Raw genomic sequence first — 20873 nt, 5'->3', positions numbered from 1 at the left:
TCTCTCTCCTCCAGTTTTGGGGACAGCAGTTTTCCCAACGGCCATTCTTTGATGACTCTCAGTGGAGTGGTGATACCTAAGCCCCTTCCCATGTGGGGCCAGACGCAGAAGTCCCATTTTGGGAGTATGGGGTAGTCCAAGTGCGTCCGCGCGGCTCACATCGCCATCACATCCGCTCCCCGCTGCTTCCTGGGAGCAGAGTCTTGCGGGGTGGCCCTTGTAGCTGACCCACTGTCACCTTGGCACTTCGTCCTTGTGGCAGGAGGTGCCAGTTTCCTCTTGAGCCCTGAGTCACTTCTGCTGTGTCTCCCGCTTAGTTCATCCGTGGACACTTGGGAAAACTAGCCGTCCCCTTTCTGGTTGTTGTGACGTACGCACCGCAGACGCGAGTGTGCAGGTTCTCTGAGACTTGCTCCGTCTTTTGGGGTCTGTACCCAGAAGTAAAATGGTGGAGCGTGCGACCGTTCTGGTGTTACTTCTGGAGGAGCGCTGTGCTCTTCCACAGTGGCTGCCCGGTCGCTTCTCCACACAGCACGTCTCTCTGCGGGAGTGTACGTGAGCTGTGGAAAGGTGCTTGAGACACACAGCCGCTTAAATCTTCTGGCAGCAAAAGCCAGGGAAGAGTTTTCTTTGTGGAATTTATAGGTCCTCTGTTAACTAGTGATTTTCCTCCCGCCGCTCTCCATTGCCTTTACCTTTTTCTGGGCTGTGTTTACATTTGTGCTTGGGCCCTCACCCTCGCCTGGCAGTCTGAATCCGTGGTGTCTGTGCGTGTGTGCTCAGGCCTGCCCAGGTGGGTCTCTTGGGTCCTAGCTGCGTGTGCACACTGGCATTCTTCCTGCTCTGCCCGACTGTCTGTTGCCATGGGTTAAGGGTTAAGGTAGGCTAACTGCTGGTGGGTGTGAGCCCCACGACTGCGAAATACTAGTTATTTCTTTTCCAAACTTTGTTTTTCTCTCAGGCAGTGAGAACGATACAGTTCTGTGAAATAAAGCAGAGTTACGTGATGTGTGTATTGCAGCAGCGTGGACAACAGCTAAGAAGTAGAACTGTCACGACCAACGTGCTTTGTGGATCTATTCCCTCCTTTTAGAGGACATTCTTTCTAAATTTCATGAGATTACCTGATTACAGGTACAGTCATTCTCTTGACCTGTTTATTGTCATAGTCTCTCAGGCTTTGCCCATTTACCATGGCGGCGTGGCGGACGGCGCTGCCGCCCCACATGCCCTGCCAGAAGGAATTAGTTTTATTTATTTTTGGTTTGCTGACTCACTGGATGGAAAGGAATACCTTACAGGGTTTCATTTGAAAAATCAGCTGCGTTGCAAGTGTGTTGGTTCTTTTCTTCTTTCCCCAGTGAGTACGTTGTTGAGACCTACGGCCACTAGGTTTCCCCTAGCTCCACCAGGCAGGGGCAAGCGCTGCTTACTGTCTGGCGGTTTCACTTTACTTCTCTTCACACTGTGAAAGGGACTCCTTCTGGGCGCCTCCCTGGCGGCGTGAGGGTTGTGTCTCAGCACTGTCACTCTGCAGCACGAGTTTGATCCCTGGCCAGGGTGTGACCCAGGCGCATCAGACCCCTCCTGACTCCCCGCTGCCCCCCTCAGCAGTGTGTTTCAGTGGATCCGCCTGTTCTGCTCCCCACTCGGCTCTGGTGAGTCCCGCACCTCTGGCCTATACCCCAGTTCTTGCCTGCAAAAACAAAGGAAAAGAAAGGAACTCCTGTTTGGATTCCTGCTCTTTATGCCATGGCCCCCGCTTTTGATTCTTTTATCATCCCTGTACCCGTTACTGGGAAATCTGCTTGCAAGGGGACCCCAAATTAACTTTCATAGCAGTTGTTTGCTTTAAAATAACAATGCTTAAGTTAATTTCTTAGCGTGGGCGTCTTACGAGGAGCAAATGTGATTTATTCACCAGTTGTTCCGAGTCGCTGTGGTTGCAGCCACTGAGACGTCGCAGGCCCCGCTTGGCGTCCTCGGCACCCTCAGTCCTGGCAAGTCGCACCAGTGCCACGCACAGCGCCTGCCCAGCGTGTGGCCCAGCCCTCACCCCAGACGCTGCACCTCAGAGTGCCTGCTTGGGAGAAGTCTGTACCTTACTTAAGAGTATTGTGAAGTTTAAGCAAAAATGTGTTTTTGCAAAGCAAAGTACAGATGCTGAAGTCGTAAAGCTTTTTCTTTGTAGCAGCATCGTTTTTACAGCAGCTTTCTCAGACACAGTTGACACGTGCAAGCGTCCTTTCCAGCACCTCTGAGTATGGGCACAGAGCTGTGCGGTGACAGCCGCTGTTCGGAGTCTTTTGTCACGTCAAAAGGAGGTGCTCTCGAGTAGTCGCTCCGTTTCTCTCCCACACCATGCCCTCCGTCTGCTCCTGCCTCTGCACAGCCGAGCAGGCGGCCTGGACCGTGTGGTCTCGGGCTGTCCTTCTTCCCTTAGAGTGTCCTCATGGCTGGCTGTGGTGGAGCATATATTTGTTTAAGTAAAATTTTTTTGTTCAAGTACTATTCTGTTTGGAGTTTCTACTTCTTGTTCATTCATCGGTTGATAGATAATCAGTGTTTCTGCTCCTTGGTCTTGAATAACGCTTCCATAGATGTGTGCACAGAGCTTTCTGTGGACAAACGCTTTCATTTCTCTTGGTTATCAGGTAGGTCTGCCTGAGAGGCGCCGTTAACAAACGCGCCAGCATGTCCTCTGGGACGGTACCATCTACTTGCCTACCCAAAGCATGTGAAAAGTCTTTCTCCGTGTAAGGGCCGACTCTTGTTGGGGATGTCTCTTTGAGTGAGGCAAATGGTATCAGCGAAGCTTGGCATCCCTGACGGCTCACGCATGGGTGCTTTTAGTGTGCTTATTGACATTTGTCCCCTTGGGAGACATGTTTGTTTGAATTGGCCATTTTCAAGTTGGTTCTCTTGTTTTGATTTTTATTTATGGTTATTGAGTTGTATATGTTCTTCTATAGTCTTGTCTACAAGTACTTAACAGATACTGATTTGCAAATATATTCTCATCCTGTAGATTGTTTTTCAGTCTTTGTGGTGTCCATGAAGCACAGAAATCCTTAATTTGATGAAGCCCAGTTTTTTTTCCCTTATGTTTTGGTGTCAGATCTAAGGAGATTTTGTTAGTCGGGGCTACAAAAATTTACTACTGTGTTTGCTTTTGAGACATTTCAAAGACTTCAAAGTATTTTAAGGTTCATTGCAAAGTGGAGGGAAACATACAAAGAACTTGCACAGACCCTCCACGCTCCATAGCCTCCTCTCTCCCCACACCCCCCCCCCCGCCTCCCCCAAGAGCAGAGCTGTTGTCGACAGTAGCTGAGGCTCCGTGGACCCTGGTAATCGCCCTGGCGGCCCTTTCTCCTACGGGTCACCTCTGGCTTGGGGGTGCCCGGTCGCTTTGGACAATCGTTACAGGGGATTTCCATGATTGTAAATGTTCTCTGCGTTCTGCTTTTTTACCTGCCTGTCCTCCCCACGTCCCTGAAAACTGTCGATCATTTCATTTCCATAGTTTTCTTTTCCCTGAAGCTTCGGTATTGGAGTACCGTTGGTTCACATCATTGGATGTCGCCTTTCTAGACTCTGCTTGGAATCATGCCCTCAGCAGCCTTTTGAGCTTGACGCCTTCACTTCGCAGGAGGCGAAGTGGGCCTCCGGGCCTCCTCGCCTCCCGCGCACAGCTTGCCCCCCGCTCTCCCGCTGAAGGCCGTCTTGTTGTCCCCAAGTCTTGGTGCGATAGGTAATTCGCTGTAAACATCTGTGCAGGTTTGCTGTGGACATCACTTTCACCTTCTTAGGATGAGTTCCAAGCAGCCCGACTGCTCGACTCCGTGGTGGGAGTGTGGTAAGCTGCATGCCCTGATGCGGTGATGGCTAGCAGGGCCTTGGCGCGGGTCGGGTCTCGTTTGCTCCTCGTTGTGTATTTAGCCACCCGGTGTTCGTGGGCAAACTGGCTTTTTTGTCCTGTGGTGCCTTGCCGGTGTCCTGTGTTCTCTGTACTTGGTAGTTCTCGTTGTTGCAGACTCTGGGATGGGTTGTGTCTAGGACTTGACTCAGGATGGGTGCCTTAGGGTAAGCTCACGTGGAAAGGGGAATGTGGCCAGAGGCCGTACCCATTCATGCCTTTGACACGTGTGTAAGAAACAGTTGTCCTAGCGCATACTTCCCCCACCAACTTCAGCCAGTTTCATGTATGTTTTATTAGGGGAGGGTGTAAATACCTGCAGTCATGGGGCAGAGTGGTGCAGTGAGCCCTGTTCACCCACCTCCAGCCACCTCTACCCAGCATCCCTGCACCCAGGGGTCCTGTCCACCCTTCTTCCCCACTTCCTACTTCTCTGTTGTTAAAATTTTAAAACTACCCCACCCCACAGCCTCTTTACTGTATGGCTTCCTTTTTCACGTTCAGGGAACCTGAGGGTGGCTTTAACGTGAACACACGAGGTGCAGCATCTTCTCGTACGTGTTTGCTCGTTTGGGTAACCGCCTTGTGAAGACTGCAGTTAAGCCTTTTCGTTCTTTCTGTCGCATTATCTGTTTGCCTTTCATCAAATTAGCTCTCTGTTGTTGCATGACAGATTATACTGAACTCACTGACTTGTAGTGACAACGGACATTTATCGCTTTGCAGTGTCTGTGGTTTAGAAACTCAAAAGGAGCTTGGCTGGCTGCTGGCTGGGATGTGCCCAGCTTGGCAGGCTGGACTGGCGTTCTGGAGGCTCCTTCGTCTGCCTGGCAAGTTAGTCCTGGCTGTCGAGGGTGGCCACAGTCACTTTCCAGGTGGGCCTTTGTCAGGAATGCCAGAGTGCCCCGTCAGACTTCATTTCTAGTGTAAACATGTCAGTATATGTCGTACAAAGATAAACTTTGTTTTAACCACAAGGCTGTCAATCTGAAGTGTCTGATATGTGGTCAGCACTGAAATATTCATTCTTCTCTAATACGTGTTTGTACAGATTTCAGATTCTGGCAAATCAGTATCCAAATAAGTCAGCAGTTTAAAGATCGTGTAGAGTTCCCCATGTGTCTCTTTTTCCCCTTGCTGTAGATGAGTGGAACCTGGGTGGTTTTGTTGTGCACCCAGTGTTTGCTGTCCCTCGGTCGCTGTACCGGTCCCATTTCCCTCTCACTGGTGTTGCCCCTGGGGCCGTGGTTTGTCTCTGGCGGTTGTGCGCCATCACCTGGGCCCACACCGAACCTTAAAGGCTTCCAGCCTGAGTCGTGTGGCACTGATTCGCCTGGCGCAGATTGCTTCAAACATCATTGCACTTGCTCGGCGTGTCCTTGCCGGCCTGCACTTCCTGTGTGGCGAGACCACAGGGGCGTGCCCTTTCTGTGGAGTGGCGGTGCTGACCGTCCCTCTCACCTCCAGCGAGCTGTTTCCTCTCTGGTGCTTCAGAAGGTCGCGGGGCCCAGCACAGCAAGGTCCAGCTCTCGTGAATTGGACTTTCCACTGTTTGCCGCCTCACTGGCTTCATTCTCCTCGCCCTGCCCGCTGGCTTGTCCTCCCCTCGTGGCCGACGATTGAAGTTGTGCTGACCAGCTTCTAGGGATTGGTATCTCACAATCTTAACTCTTTTTTTTTAAAGATTTATTTATTTGTGCATACAGAACTGGGGTATAGGCCAGAGGCTCAGGGGCGGCGAGAGGCTTCACCAGAGACAGAGCGGGGAGCAGAACAGGCAGATCGACAAAGTCCACGACAAAGTCCACTGCTGAGGGGAGCAGCGGGCGGGTCAGGAGAGGTCTGCCGCGCCCTGTGGTCACCTCTGGGGCAGGCGGGGATCGAACTCATGCGGAAGCGGCTTTAGATTCTCAGTGCTGTGCTTTAACCCGCTGCGCCCCCAGGGAGGGCCCACAATCTTAACTCTTTAGACTATCTGGAGACCCCAGTCTTTTCCCTGGTCTAGCAGAAATGTAGCAGTGAAAAGCTGAAAACATTAATCATGCATGACTGAAATACAGGCAAGTAGACACATTATGTGTGTCTGAAGCTTAAATTTAGAAATTGGTTTTCTGAACATCAGTTACATTTTAAATCATTCAACTTCAAGTAAGAATTAAAATGTTAGTGTTTTGTTTTGAGTGGATGTTATTAAACATAATGTGCAATGCTTGCGCACAGTTCACTGAGCAAAAGCCTGCCCCATGCCAGGCGTGCCACCTGTGTTTGAGTCCAACGACTGTGGGAGGCGGTGCCCCGGTGTTTGCGCAGGACAGCGGAGCAGGCCGTGTGAGGAAAGTAGAGAGAAGCAGACGAAGCTAGTTAGAATGTATTTTAGCGGACCCAGGAGCCCTGACTATTACCTCAGCATGTGATCCGTGTAAGAATTAATGAGCCAGGCGCTTCCACTTCTGTTTTCAATTCTGTTTTTGAAGTGAAGCGTGCGCCGCAGGTGCCGGGCGCCATCCGGAGGCCAGCAGTCAGGGGTGCTCATCTGGCCATAGCGGGCCAGGCCGCGAGTGGGAGAGCTGGGTATGCTTGCCAGGTGTGGCAGCGGAGGGGAGTGGGGGCAGCGGTGGGGGTGGAGAGACGCTCAGGCTCCCCCCCTCCACTGGGCGTGGGATGACACGTCCCCTGTGACTGGCTGCTCGGTTGTGTGTGGTTTGCAAACAGGTGGTTTCATGCACGTGGGTCTCCGCTGTGTGTATAGAGCTATTTAAATGCACAGAGGTGGCTTCATCAAACCAATTTATGGGTTCTTTCTGGGTTGTTTAGTCTCCCTGGGCTTTACTTTGTTGCATGAAGATAGCCCACGTGAATTGACATCTCCTGGCCCATGCGGTCAGCTGGAGAGAGCATCACAGGTGATGTCCCGCCTGGACCCTGCGGGACCCCCCACACAACGGTGTGAGATGAGGAGGAAGCTCCCCAGGCTTCCTAAGAAAACACGAGCGTTTGCTGTCAGAGAAGCCACGCTAAGAGAATGTTCTGAATAGGAGGCCCACGGGTCAGCTGTGACCGGTGCTGCCGAAAGCAAGGTGAAGAGGACAGGAGCGTTGTGTTTGGATTTAGCCCCACCTGGAGGTCACTGGTGACTTGAAAGAGCAGCCGGAGCTGACGGGTCCTCAGAGACGCCCGGTGTGGAGTGAGTTGAAAAGGAAATGGTCTCTGACAGAGGGTCATTTTCTTTGAAATAACCACTTGACACTTGAGGAGACCGGTCCAGCCGAAAGCAGACAAAGGGCAGAGCGAGAGCTGGCGGGCGAGTGCCTGTTGAGCACCTGGCAGGGCTCGCAGAGAAGCCGGCGGGGCGCTGTGGCTCCTGCTTGCGGGCAGGGGAGCCCGGGGTGCGTGGCGGTGGCCGCACCCTGCCGCCCGCTTTCCAACCCCGCGTCCGCCTCCGGGGCGCTGGCCCTGTCTTTGTACCGTAGAGTGGAAACCTCAGTGGGCTTCATCGGCGGCCTGGGCCGAAGTCGCTGCGAAGAGCAGGAAGTCACGCAGAAAGCCTGGTCAGGCAGCTCGTGCTCTCCGAGGCAGGACAGCATGCGTGTGGCGTGTTCCGCCCCGCCGTGAGCAGGCTCTTCAGGAGTGCTTTCTCCTTCTTTTGCAACAACTGAGAAAGCATCCGTGGGGCGACGTCAGAGGTGGAAGATGCCACAGGCGGTGTCTGGGAGTTGCTGGCGGGCTGCTCCCTGTGCCCTGTCCCGCAGTGTTCTTTCCAGAGCCCGCCTGCTGATGCCAGCGCCGCCTGTGCTCCCAGGGCAGGTGGGCGTGGGCGAGTTCACCTGTGCTTACCTCATTCCACCAAAGGCAGTCACAGGTCTTCCAGTGCATCGGGTTGGCCTGGCTCGGGCCAGAGGTTAGCGGCCCCTGTCTGAGATCCTGCGTGGCAGTGCGTGGTCAGTGCCGCAGCCTGGCACGGGAAGGGACAGGCTCAGTCAGCCTGCAGGACCGCACCTTGCAGCAGTGCTCGCCGTCCCCGCGGGCCCAGCTCTGCTGGCCTTTCTGCAGTTGGGCCTTACTTGGAGACAACATGGCGCTCACGCGTGGTTCACAATAGAGGCAAAAGACCCCGGGCCCACCACGGGGACCCAGCCGTCTCCAGGCACGGACACAGCTGCCCTGAGCAGCTCAGGTGTCAACTGTGTGGCTCACTTCGGTGAGGCTTCAGGTAATTCCGTAAGCGGCTGGTGTCGACTGTCAGTACTGGCAGATTCCTGTACAGCGGCATGGGTGTGTGTTCCAAACCTTTGGGGCTTCCCCGTGACAGCTCCCTTTCCCTGGCTCGCGTGCCGGGCGTAGCTCACGTGCAGGGCCGTGGCAGGGAGGTGAGGGGCTGTCGCACCCGTGCGGCAGGGAGGTGTGGCTGTCATGCTGGTGGTTCCGTGTCTTGGTCTTAGGGTGAGTCAGTCACACGTGGCAGCTACCGTAGTGGACAGCGGGGTCTAGAGCAGTCACCTTTTCAAAACAAACTTGAGAGGGGATTTTAGAAGAGTTACATTTGTCAACTGGGAATTAGTTTCATGTTCAAGACTGAAAGCAAAATTTTTGCTTTCAGAGCCTGTGACAGTGTAACAAGTGGTTGTGGGTTTTCTTTGTTTAAGATTTATTTATGCATACAAGAACTGGGGTGCAGGCCACAGGTGTGGGGGCGGGTGAGAGGATTCACCAGAGAGTGGGGAGCAGAACAGGCGGATTGAAGCACACCGCTGAGGGGAGTAGCAGGCAGGTCTGCCACGCCATGTGAGTCACTCCCTGGCCGGGGATCGAACTTGTGCCGCAGTGGCTGCAGAGAGCTTCACAACGCGGTGTTTTAACCCGCTGCACCTCCAGGGAGAGCCCCTTTCCTCTCTTCTTTAAGTTAATAGTTAAGGACCCGTGTGGAGGGCTTTTGTCAACTCTTGGTTATCTCATCTGCCAGCTGAAAATCCCACCTCAAGGCTGAGCTCCCAGGGAGCACCATTGTTCACCTGCTTGGTTTCTCCAGCTTCACTGTTAGTCACTGCAAAAAGTTGTATCAAGAGACCCTGCAAAAAGTTGTATTTCTTGCTTGCAAGAAGCTGTAATTCATGCTGAGTTCTGGAGGTTTCCGTTTTACTTGAAATTAAACAAGTTAACCTTGGTTGTGTGCTGGGGCCGGTCCCGGGGAGCTAGCGCCCGCACCACGTACGGCTCTGCTTGCTGCCGTGACAAGCAGGGTGCTTTTCCTTCAGGCTTGCCGTTGGGTGCTGATTTCTATCTGTGGCCTGGCCCCACTGTATGGCAGCTCAGCCGGGCTTGGCTGCGTGGACGTGGCATGATCTGAGTATCTCACTCGGGGTGCATAGCCAGACGATGACATGACCCTCTCAGGTGCCAGAGTTTTGACTTTACAGTACTTCACATACGTGAGGAACTTGCAGAAGCTTTTAGAAGGTGGTAGTATGGATCACCTGGGGTGTCTCCTGCCTTACATCGCAGTGTTTTCCGTTCTTGGCACAGTGAGTATAGTAATGGCACAGAAGCCTTGATTTTCTTGGCGTGGCTTGTCTTAAACCATGAGTGTTTCTGAAATTTGCTGAGAAGATACTGTTTTACTTTTGTTGGAAGCGCCTCTGAAGACATTTTAAAAATTAGGTCATTTGTTAGATTGTTTCTTCCAGTTATAGGCCTTTGTGGATTCATTTTTGTACGAAAATGTTGTGTTTTTAAAATTTGCAGTAGGTAAGACATTGAAGGTAAAGGGGTGAACAAGACCTTAGAGATGATTTATCTTTGGAGCGTATTTGTGGGGACACTTGCAGTAGCGGGTCATTGAGATGACAGGATGAAACTGAACTGACCCACCTCAGGACTGCTTGATGTTGGCAAGAAAGAGAACTACTTGTTTCTTGTGTCCCGGCTGGGGCTCCATCACCTGGCTGGAACAGTGTCTCAGTCGGTGATGACGTGTGATAGGCGGAGAAATGCTTGCAGGTCGTGTGACAGCTGTGCCTTCCTCTTGTGAATTTGCACGCGTGAGGACCATCACGGAGTCCACACTAAAAGCTTGCAAGAGGGCATGGGGGGCAGACTCCGAGGCCACCGAAGTGAAGTGGCGCTCACACTGTGTGTGGTCTGAGCGCCTTCTTTCTCCTCGCTCCTCATGACGACACAGGACTGATTCCTAAGAGGACAGGCGAGCACTGTGTGGTGCTGCTCGAAGGGTTTGGGAGAGGGGGGCCCTGGGCTCCCTCCTGTCAGCGCTTATTTAGGTGCTGTTTAGTTGAGAGTGTTCTTTTGCTCTTTTCAGCTAAACCAGTCCTCAGTCCTGATTATAGTGTTGTTGCTGTTTTCTCTGGCACAGTCAGTCATAGTATTGAAAAGAGGAGACCCTTTATGATGGGTTAGATTGTGTGGCTTTTGGAGGAAGTGTGGTTTCTTCAAGGATTGACTGGTAAGAATGAATATAAAAGTAAGGCTGCATTATCTTTTCCCCCATCTTTATTTTTTTTTAAAGATTTATTCTTTATTTATGCATGCAAGAACTGGAGTACAGGCCAGAGGTGCGGCACGAGAGGATTCAACAGCGACAGAGTGGGGAGCAGAACAGGTGGATGTGCTGAAATACACGGGTGGGCCAGGAGAGGTCTGCACCATGTGGGTCACCCCGCTGGCTGGGGGTCACTTCATAGTGCTGCGCTTTAACCTTTTGCACTGTGTGTGTATGTGGGGGGGAGTTATTTCCTTTTTTGAGGGGACTCCCTCTGGATTCATTTCTTCCAGAGCATACTAATGTGGTCTGCTGTAGACTGCCTCCGAGATTTTTGTGTGGAAACCTCACTGTTAAGAATTGGGGCTTTGGGGTTGTGATTGGTTCATGGGGTGGAATGCTAATGAAGGCAATCACTGCTCTTACAAAGAGCCCCCAGAGAGGTCCCCTGCCCCTTCTTGCCATGTGAGGACACAGAGAAAAGGCGGGGCCTCCTCAAACCAGGAAGTGGCCCTTACCAGTCACTGATGTGTCGGGGCCTTGATCTTGGGTTTCCGGCCTCTGGACCTCCGAGGACGAGATGGCCCGGATACATGGCAGCCCGATGGACATCTCCCTTCACCTGCATGTGATGTCGCTGGTTAGAGGATCCAGGTTGTGGCCCCCTTAACCCCTGAGACCTGCTTTTGCTCCCACAGCCTCTCCTCCTCTGCTCTCCAGCCTGCCTCCCTTCTCTCTGGCACCCTTTCATTGTGATGTAAAACACGTGATTTTCTAGAAATTAAATACTTAGAGTTCCCCCGCTGTCAGAGTTGTTTTCTTTGGGAAGTTTTCATCATCTTCATGGATTCCACTTTCAGCTCTGTGTGTGTGTATTTTTTTTAAGAGCTATTTAAACATACAGAACTGGGGTACCAGTCAGCTGTGGGGGTGAGAGTATTCACCAGAGCCAGAGTGGGGAGCAGAACAGGCAGATGGATGAAATACTCTGCTGAGGGGAGCAGCGGGTGGGTCTGGAGAGGGCTGCCCGCCCTGTGGCCACGCCCCTGGGTGGATGGAGCTCCTGCTGCAGGGGCTGCGGTAGGTCCAGAGCGCTGGGCTTTAACCCGCTGCGCCGCAGGGCCGGCCCCAGCTGCGTGTTTGAACTTTGAAAACCAGCAGCTCTTTCTGGCCTGGCTAAGCTTTGTGCAGTGGTCTCATCACGTAACAATCAGTTAAATTCTTTTCAGACCAGGATGAAGAATTCTTTGTTTTCGTTTCCTAAATAATACTTTCCTGACATCTTCACTATGAACAAACTGTTTCCACAAACATAAGACAGGTTCCCTTCCCCCTATTTTATGTTAGGCATTTAGTCTTCTACCAAGTCTTACTTAATTCTTTTCTGTAATTTAATCCCCTAATGGCTGTAGCCAGTCACTGTATTTAGAAGTTTGATCATTTTTACACTTGGGTCATAAGTTTTTGAAGCAGAAAGGTAATTTACTCCAACACATTTTATTGATGGAGAGATGTGGAACGACTCGTGGTCAGAGGTCATGAGTAGGTGATACCACAGCTCCGTTTCATCACGTAATATCCTGTCCCACTGTAGTATTCCTTTTTAAAAAATGTCAAAAATATTTTTTGGTCAAAATTTACATACCCACAGTTAAGAGGAGATGAGGAAGTTAGTTGGAGGTAGTTGGGTAAGAGAAACAACATTTCTTAGCCACTCTACCCTTTTCCATTTTCCCGAAGGCAACGATGATACTTTCAACTCTTTCAGTTAAAAAGTCTGTACTGCTGGTATATCTGAAGAGTGTCGTTGAAAAGTTCGGATTTGTATGCCTGCTGCTGATTTAAAAAAAAACAAAACTTAAGCATAGCTTTTGATTTCCTGTTGTGAACAGATGTGGGAGATAAAGCTTAGTTTTCTCTCTTCCCCTCAACCTTTCTCTCCCAGTCTTCTAATGAATGCTGATTTATTGCTATTCCGGTTAATTTACAATTTAGCTCTAGTTATTAAGACCCTATATGCAATTTACAGCTATTGCAGGCCATTTGTAAATACTAAGCCTTTTTAAATTTTCTTTGAGACTATTGTATCTTGCTTTTTTTTTTTTTTTTAAGATTCATTTATGTTTACAGAGCTGGGGTACAGGCCAGAGGTGGGGGTGGTGAGAGGATTCACCAGAGACAGTAGGGGACAGAACAGGCACATTCAACTAAAGTACACTGCTGAGGGGAGCAACAGGCAGGTCAGGAGAGGTCTGCTGCGCCATATGGGTCAGCTCCCTGGCCGGGGATTGAACTTGTGCTGCAGTGGTGCTGCACTTTATCCCATTGCGCCACTAGGGAGAGCCTCTTGTTGTCTTTTTTAAAAATACTTAAATCACTGATTGTCCCTCAGGCACTTAGCCAGTGGCATGTTAGGTATTCTGTCAGCTTTATTCTCCTGAAGGAGTCTTTCTTTCCCTACTCTAGTCTGGGTGGCTTCCCTTCCCTGCTGGGAGCTCAGGTTTCTGTGGGGCTCCTGGGGCTGCCTCTTTCCCACGTTGTCTCTCCTGATCCTGTCTTCTCTGGTGTCATCTTCTCCTTTTGCTTCAGTGGAGCACAATCATTACTGATTTTCTTTTTTGGCGAATAGCTAGATGAAACATTCACCTTTTGAGATTTGGTTGGTAATTTGGCTGGGTATAAGCTTCTAGGTTGGAAATAATTTTCCGTCTTTATGAGTTATCCCCTGTGCCTGCTAGTTATCCCCTGTGCCTTTTAAAATAGTACCCTCTTGGCCCTCCCTGGTGGCACAGTGGGTTAAAGCACAACACTGAGAATCTAAAGCTGCTTCCGCATGAGTTCGATTCCGGCCTGCCCTGGAGGTGACCACAAGGTGTGGCAGATCTCTCCTGGCCCGCCCGCTTCTCACCTCAGCAGTGTACTTCGTCAATCTGCCTGTTCTGTTCCCCACTCTGTCTCTGGTGAAGCCTCTCACCACCCCTGAGCCTCTGGTGTACCCCAGTTCTGTATGCACAAATAAATAAATCTTTAAAAAAAAAAATAGTACCCTCTTTATTGAATGGGTGCATTATCCTTCTGAGACATGTTATTTTTTATGTTCTTATTTAGTCGTTCACTGCCCCCCAACTTTCTTTTCCTTTGCTTTGTTCTAGATGGAGGCTTTTCCTGAGATGTCCAGTAATCCTTCATTTTCATTTCCACTTAAAATCAGATGTAGGTACACGGGGAGCTGGATCATAGTTACCATTCTTTCCCAGCAGTGTCCGCGCTCGTGGGTATACTTAGCTCTCCTTTTGTCCCTGCTACATAACACCCACTGAAAGAACCAGGACTCTTGGAGATGGTTGATGTCAGAGCTGGTCCAGACAATGTACAAAATGAATCTGAACATGTTGTTATGCCAGGAAATAGGAAGTGCTTAAAAAATACGAAAAGCACACAGGAATCTGCTTAAAGGGGCTCCCACTGGTCAAATCTGGGACATCTTGAACATCAGAATGAATAATGACATTCATTAATGTAAAAGAAGAATTCGTGTGTCCATCGTGTCCGTGAATTTAGAGCAGATGTGTGGGAAGCGATGACTATACCTAGCTGAGGTCAGCGTGTAAACTCATGCATGCAGAAGGAGCAGGACATTTTCAGGAAATCACTTAAAAAAATTTGTAACTACTAGAATAACACTGGAGGCAGCTGAATGTTTTAAGAATATAGTCTCAAGTACCTTCCCATAGACTACTTCATAATACAGAAAAATGGTATTTTACAGGGGAGAAAAATGACAAGTATGACACAGGTGATCAGAATTATCACCAGTAAAGGGACAGGGGAGCATCTTATCTCTCACTGTTGTACTGCAGGAAAAACAAAGTTTCACTGTCAGGAATAATAGCATTCCTCCCAGAATTACATACTCTGTACAGTAAAGCCTCCCTGAGCATTGTGGATTCTGGGAAATTGGGATTTAAGCAAAATGATGTCTAAGGAAACCAGTTTTGCCGTATGCTAATTGATGTGAATAAAAGTTACAGATGTCTGTGGTATATTTCTGGTCACAAAGACATCGGAGAGGTCAGTGAAGTGAAAGACAAGGGGATGCTGAAGAACTGTTTCCGATGGAGGGAAGCGCAGATGTGGCCCTGGCCCCGGGTGGGGCGGGGGAGTCGCCAGGAAGACAGTCAGAGCAGTGGGCATGCTAGGAGCGCGATCTGACCTGTGCTCAGCGGGACATCTGGTAAGCTCCTGACTTGGACGTGTGCACTGTGGCTGTCAGATATCCGTGTTCTTAGGAAATGACATTGAAATGTTGAAAGGGTGTGATGCCTCTCCAGGGTCTGGCTTTACGTGAGAGCAAAAGTGGAGAGTGCCCCTGTGAGTGTAGGCAGAGGCCCTGGGGGCTTCTTGTACTGCTCTTGCAACTATTCCTTGGGTTACGGCGACAAGTGTTCCAAGCAGACCCCGGTCTTGGCGGGGTTCACTGGGTCCGAGGTTTCCAGCGGAATGACAGGGAACTCCGTTTGTTGGAATGCCCCGATGGCAGTTGTCAACAGTGGGTCAGAACATTCCAGGGCCTCTCAGCGTCCACCCTGGCTGGACACTTTGGCACACACTCTGGTTAGGGTGGGTGCGGCTCGCGCTGCAGTTCACACAGCTTGTGTTTTCAGTGTGCAGAGTCGGGGTCGCCCGACTCTGTTCTTCCTGGCTGGCCTCCCCGATCACCCGTGTGTCAGGGTTGGGCGCGCAGGACAGTGTGGGAGACTGCGGGCTCTAAGGGCTTCTTAGGTGGCCTTCGGCCAGCACGCTTTGTGCTCCACTCCAGTACCCCTTCAGTTTTGTTGAGTTCTCTTTGTCCTTATGGATGGTACCTTAGAAACAGCAGTCCTTTCACTGTAGTTCTGGAGACATTCCACCCAGCAGTTCCCGTGAAGAATTGGTATACCATTCCATTGTGTGTCTCTCACTTGATCGTGGTTCTCATATTCTCAGAGTTTGGAGTAACCCTGTTCCTTACCATCAATAGTAGAGACCCATTCGTTACCCCCTAATTAGCCAAATCGAGAAAACTGTGAACAATTAATACAGGCCCCTTTCCAGAAAAGTACGTGATGTTTCAGGGTACTTACTGTATCTGCGGACCTGGATTCATGATGCTGTGAGCACATTTGATAGCGAGCTTTACTCCTGGCGTTTTTGGGCAAAAGGGAGAGGCATTGTGAGGCAGGTGCTAACACTCTGGGAGCCTGTGGTTGACCAGCTGCAAGTCAGTGAAGTGGATGGGTGGTCATGGCCGGTGTGAGAAGCAATTGTAGATTGACTCTGAATGTTCTGGACCTGCTTGAGTTTAAATGCCGAATTCTATGGAGTTCATATCTTCATCAGATTCTTATGGGGATCCAGAGCCTAACCTCTAATGTAGAGAATGGCTGTGATGTTCAGTAAGGGGCTTTCACGCCCCTGTCTGCAGAGTGGAGTGGCGCTTGCTGCCACCAGCTAACTTACGACTTTAAAATTCAGATAATCATTTATGTCTTTTCAAGTATATATTCATTAAATATCTTTGTCACCAAGCTTTGTACCCTTTTCTTGAGTTTGCTTATTGCGCGTTAGTGTCGTTTCGTTGAACTTGAGGACAGACGTTGAGTTGAGATCACAGTACAGTGCAAGCTCTGAAGAACACATGGGAGGGCGGAAGGGCTGGCATGCCTGATCGGACTGTGGTCTAATTTACACGGTGTCCGTGCCTGAGTGCTCTGTAGCACCGAGGCATAGATGGGGCGCCGTGGCCCTTTGGGTGAGGCCTTCGGTTACCTGACGAGAGATTTGGGCTTGCCGAGCCAGTATGACGGAGTTTGGTTCCAGCCCACATTTCAGTGACCTTGCTGTTCTCACAGTTTTTAATAAAAGTACGCTAGTTTAGAAGTGTCGTGTGTGCCCACTTGACATTCAGAGACAGATGCTTCTGCAGTTTTAGTTTTTCAAGGGTAGGGCCTTGCACTCAACCCTTGGTTGGTTACGACCATAATTGATGTTTTCCTTAGCTAAAGGTAAGACTTTTTCTTACCACTCAGTGATAGTGCCATTGTGGTGTCTCTGTCTGGGTTTTTGCTTAGTGTAGGATAAAAGCTGGCGTAGAGGGACGACAGCGCCTTGTTTCCCGTTTTCAGGAAGTTGCCCAGAACGCCTCAGTTCTCTGAAGTATGCTTTTCTGACCCGAGTCGTCATCCTAGCGGCAGCTCTCACCAGAGCGCGAGCGAGCGTGTTGTAACTCTGATCTTTTTTTCCTAGGAGAACGTCTGTTTGTATCCCCACCCCATTTGTGTTCCTGGGAGCCTGCTGATGCAGTAAACTGGAAGAAGCTGTTGCCAGATAACCTGTAATGGGCAAGGAGCCACAGAGAAGAAAACATTTCTTTTAATTTTTAAACTTGGTTTGAAAGGTGAGACCATTAACACCAAAAGGAGTTTCCTTCTGCGAGTCGTCGCAGCAGCAGCAGCAGCAGCGCTGTCGTGAGACCCTGGCGCCAGGCCTGGGCCACCCCTTTATCCAGGCGTTGTATGGTTTTGTGGCACTGTTGAATAGCGGCCACAAAGAGAGTTGAATAAGAGCTTCTGGAGTTAGCTCTGGCGCACCTCTGACTCTGGCGTCCCCGTCACCCTAGCTTCTGGGGCTCCTGAACCCGAGGCCGCCAGGCCTGCCGCCGAGAAGCCTGTGGAGAGAGGCCGTTAGACTCAGTCACTGCTGCGTGTAGGTTGTCTGGCGGTGGTGTGTGTGAGAGAGAGACTTGCTTTGGTTTGACAACAGACAGAAGACGTGTGCGTGGCTCCTAGCTGACGCTCTTGTGCCGTGCGCAGGCTGCACCCAGCTGGCTTTCCTTGCTTTTCGTGCTTTGCTTTCCAATAGGAGTCCTGCAGAAACTTGATCCCTCCCGTGTCAGCCTCGTTCCTTGTCTTTTTTCTCCTAGTCCCTCAGTCCCAACTCAAAAAAATTCTTCGTGTAAGTAAGCTGCACTCTGCCTATGCTTGAATTGAAGTTTTTTAAAATTGTGGGAGTCATGCCCACGAATGCCTGCACATCTGTGTATTCACAGTGAGGGCTAGTGGAGGGACATGGAGACCCGGTGCCAGGGGGAGACTGGATGTCCCGGCGCTGGCTTTCTAGAGGAGAGCAGGGTGGGTGACAGGCCCGCCCCTCGTGCCCTGCCCTGCGCCCAGGTGGGTTTGCAGCAAGCAGGCGAGAGGGCCCTTGCTCTCTCAGGCTGTGTATCTCCCAGGCAGCTCAGAGTTCGGAAGGCATACCGTCAGTTTGTATCGCCCGACGCCAGCGTCCAGGTAGGACTGAAGAAACTGGGAAAATTCAGCTTTGCGGATGCTGTTTGAGATTGGCAGAGGGGCTGCGCTGTGTGTGAAGCCTATTGGCGCGGGCACCTTGCGTTCTGAAGCGGAGACCTCTGGAGGGCCCTGGCAGGCCGGGAGGGCTCCAGGCTCTGCGCAGCCGCTCTCCGGGAGGCTCCTCCCCCTCCATCCCACATACTGCCCCGGTCCTCTCCCTGATGGCCCCTGACCTCCCGGCCACTTCTCGGCCCCACGTCCAGGGCAGCTCTGTGCCCGGGCCTCTTCCTCTCCTGTGCCCGTGTCCGAGAGCCCCTGTGGTCATGGGTTCGTTTTTGGTGTGGCTGAGGCCTTTGTTTCAGCTCACTCTGGTGGCGTCCCGGGAGCCCTGTCCTTCCTAGTGCCTGCTCAGAGCTCCTCTCTGCCATAGACTTCCTGCGGCGACGGTTCTCGCATGTGCCTGGTGTTTCTTCCTCTGGCCTGGAGCGTGTGGCTTGGTGGCGCCTGCCGGGCCCTCTCCTGGCCCAGCGCGGCTCGCCACCGCCCTCCCTGGCGCGCCTCCTCTCCGCTGCGCAGCCTTGGCGTCTGGGCTCGTTCTTTGTAGCTTCTCCGTTCTCAGAGATTCTCCTTCACTGGGTCGGGACCTTTCGTCAGGTTGTTCTGGATTTCTCCACTGAAGTGCTGTCCGTGCTTTCGTGTGCTTACTGACTAATTGAGCACATGCAAATGGATTCCAGTCCTTTATTTACTGTGTGTAAGGACAACAGAAATAGCGAAGGTGTCACAAGTTAGCACTGGCAAAGATTTTGGAGCCCGTGATTGCTTTTGCCGTGCTCTTTGGAAGGAGTACCGTGAAGCCGGCTCTGAGAGAAATGTGCTGTCTCCAGTAGACACTCAGTGCTTGCTCTCAGCCGGCCTTCGAGCCGGGAGGCCACTCTAGGAAACGGGCATCTCTACTCGGAAGGGGCCAGCTGCCGCGCAGACTTGTAGCTCTGCTCATCCCCTGGTGCTCAGTGAAGAGCGCCGCAAGGGCCTGCCTGCCGTCCCTCCTGACTTCTCCGACTCACACATGCAGGACCTTCCTCCAGGCCATGGCTGTGCGGCCTGAGCGTGCAGGCCTTCCCACAGCCTCCCTTCCGGCCCGATGTGGTGGGGACAGTGAGGCACAGAGGTGGAATAGCTTTCCTCAGGCCCCCGCACGCAGTGGAGCCTTTGGAACCGGGTCTGTTGAGGTGCTGGGTCGTGGTAAGCGGTTTTGTGGGAACTGCTGTTTCTTGGGCGAAAGCGAGTGCTCGTAGGTGTTGGCCCCGCTGCACGTGCTGGCCCCTCCAGCAGTGTCCTGGCCTTCCTGGGAAGGACTGGCCTCTCCTCAGCACCTCTCGCAAGTGATGTAACCACCTTCCTGTGGTGGAGATGGGAGTACCTTTTCCCTGGGACAGTGTCCCTGATAGCCTGAAGTAAAGTACCTGGCCCAGATGTTGCTGCTAAGAAAGGGGTTTCAGCAGTTCAGTGGATCACTCATGAAGGCAGCTTGATCTGAGGCGACTAGGTTTGTGTGGGAGTGGCAGGGAGAGTGAGAGTGAACATGCTGTCACTTTCACCGTGTCTTTCTTGCGAAATAATTAGCTGTCTGTTTCCTAAACACTTGGAGAAAGCCTTCTTCTTAACTCTTTAATCTAGCTTATCATCACTGCAGGATCTTGAAGAGAAATGGAGGGTTTTATATTAACATTTCCTTGTTTTTGTCTTCCTGATTGAAGATGCCCCTAATTGTATCTGCTGTGGGAAATCGTACCTCTGAGCCCTGAATTCTGCTTGGGTGATTAGGCTGACTCTTAAAATGTGTTTATATTCACTAAGTAACGAGCTGTTAAAGTTCTGGTTTCTTGCAGGTCAGGTGTTCTGAGTACCTGAGAGGATATATATGTATATATATTTTTAAGATTTATTTATTTGTGCATACAGAACTGGGGAACAGGCCAGAAGTGCAGGGACAGTGAGAGGATTCACCAGAGACAGAGCGGGGAGCAGAACAGGCTGACTGACGAAGTACACTGCCGAGGGGAGCTGCAAGGAGACAGGAGAGGTCTGCCGTGCCCTGTGGGTCACCTCCGGGGGTGAAGCTTTAGATATAGCTTCTTAGTGCTGTGCTCTAACCTGCTGTGCCACCAGGGAGGGCCCAGAGGAGTTGTATTTTTAAAAGGACCCCATTGTACTACAAAGGCTTGGGCAGTTGAACCCTGCACCACCAGGGAGCGCCCCTCAAAGTAGTCTTATTTGAAAAATGTTATTCGAACTCAGGAGCTAATAAGCAGATAGTTACAGCTAGGTTTCTAGAGCCTCTCTATGCGAGTGAGAATGAGCGAGAATGTGAGAGTGAATGTCCTTTTCCAGTGTTGCATGTAACCTGGGAGTCTCAGGACTTGGAGGCCTGCTTGACCGTTAGAAAGCCCAGGGAAGGCTGGGGCTCCCCGGCAGCCTTCCCTGTGGTGACCTGGGAATGGAGGGACCTTCCTTCAGGGCCACTGCCCTTATTTGCCCTCACCACCCAGCCAGGTAGGTGCAGGGGGCTTTCAGCTTCAGGGCCCCCTCCCGTAGAAAGCTGTCCTTGGCCTTAACTGCCTGGCTGGCAGAGGCCTAGGGCGGGGCAAAGGAATGGGGGAGGGTGGGGTCTGGCTCACACCACTGGCTGGGTGTGGCCTCCCAGCTGGCGGAGGAAGAGCTGAGCAGGCCTCCCTTCAGCCAGGACCTCTCTGTAAGGCTGCTGTGCAGGGCTCAGGCTCTGCAGGCCACACAGAACCTCTGCCACAGCTCTTCTTTTCCTGAGACAACCCCTGGGCTCCAACACTGCTCCTCGCTCGCAGCCTGTGGGCTGGGTATGGCTGTGGGCTGCAGTCCTCCAGCCCTGCTCTTGTGTCGTGGTGGCTCGTGTCAGTCTTGGTCAGGAGGCTGTTCAGTGCCGCCTCTGTCAGGTGAAGACGTGCAGTTAGCCGGTAGCAAGGACTTGGTCAAATTTGCTTTTTTCTGATATATTTCTTAATGTTTCCATTGATGCACTGCCTTTACATATTTATAAAAAATAAAGTGACATATACTTCTGTAAATGCTGTAAATGATGCCTAATTATTTATTTATT

The 20873-nt window shown here is 51.4% G+C and overlaps 1 protein-coding gene across 8 annotated transcripts in view; it reads left to right on the top strand.

The window, feature by feature from the left end:
* Positions 1 to 20873, top strand: part of PPP6R3 (protein phosphatase 6, regulatory subunit 3) — a 97377-nt gene that overhangs the window by 16532 nt on the left and 59972 nt on the right. For all 8 annotated transcript variants that reach the window (XR_001145468.1, XM_012725402.1, XM_004682561.2 and 5 more), the window contains exon 2: positions 16695 to 16845. The gene's annotated coding sequence lies outside the window, so the exon portion shown is untranslated. The remainder of the gene's footprint in view (positions 1 to 16694; positions 16846 to 20873) is intronic.

The sequence above is a fragment of the Condylura cristata genome, unplaced genomic scaffold (assembly GCF_000260355.1).
Source record: "Condylura cristata isolate star-nosed mole 26May11 unplaced genomic scaffold, ConCri1.0 scaffold00015, whole genome shotgun sequence".
Lineage (NCBI taxonomy): Eukaryota > Metazoa > Chordata > Mammalia > Eulipotyphla > Talpidae > Condylura > Condylura cristata.
The sequence above is the reverse complement of the archived record's forward strand: the minus strand, read 5'-3'. Positions and strand labels throughout refer to the sequence as shown.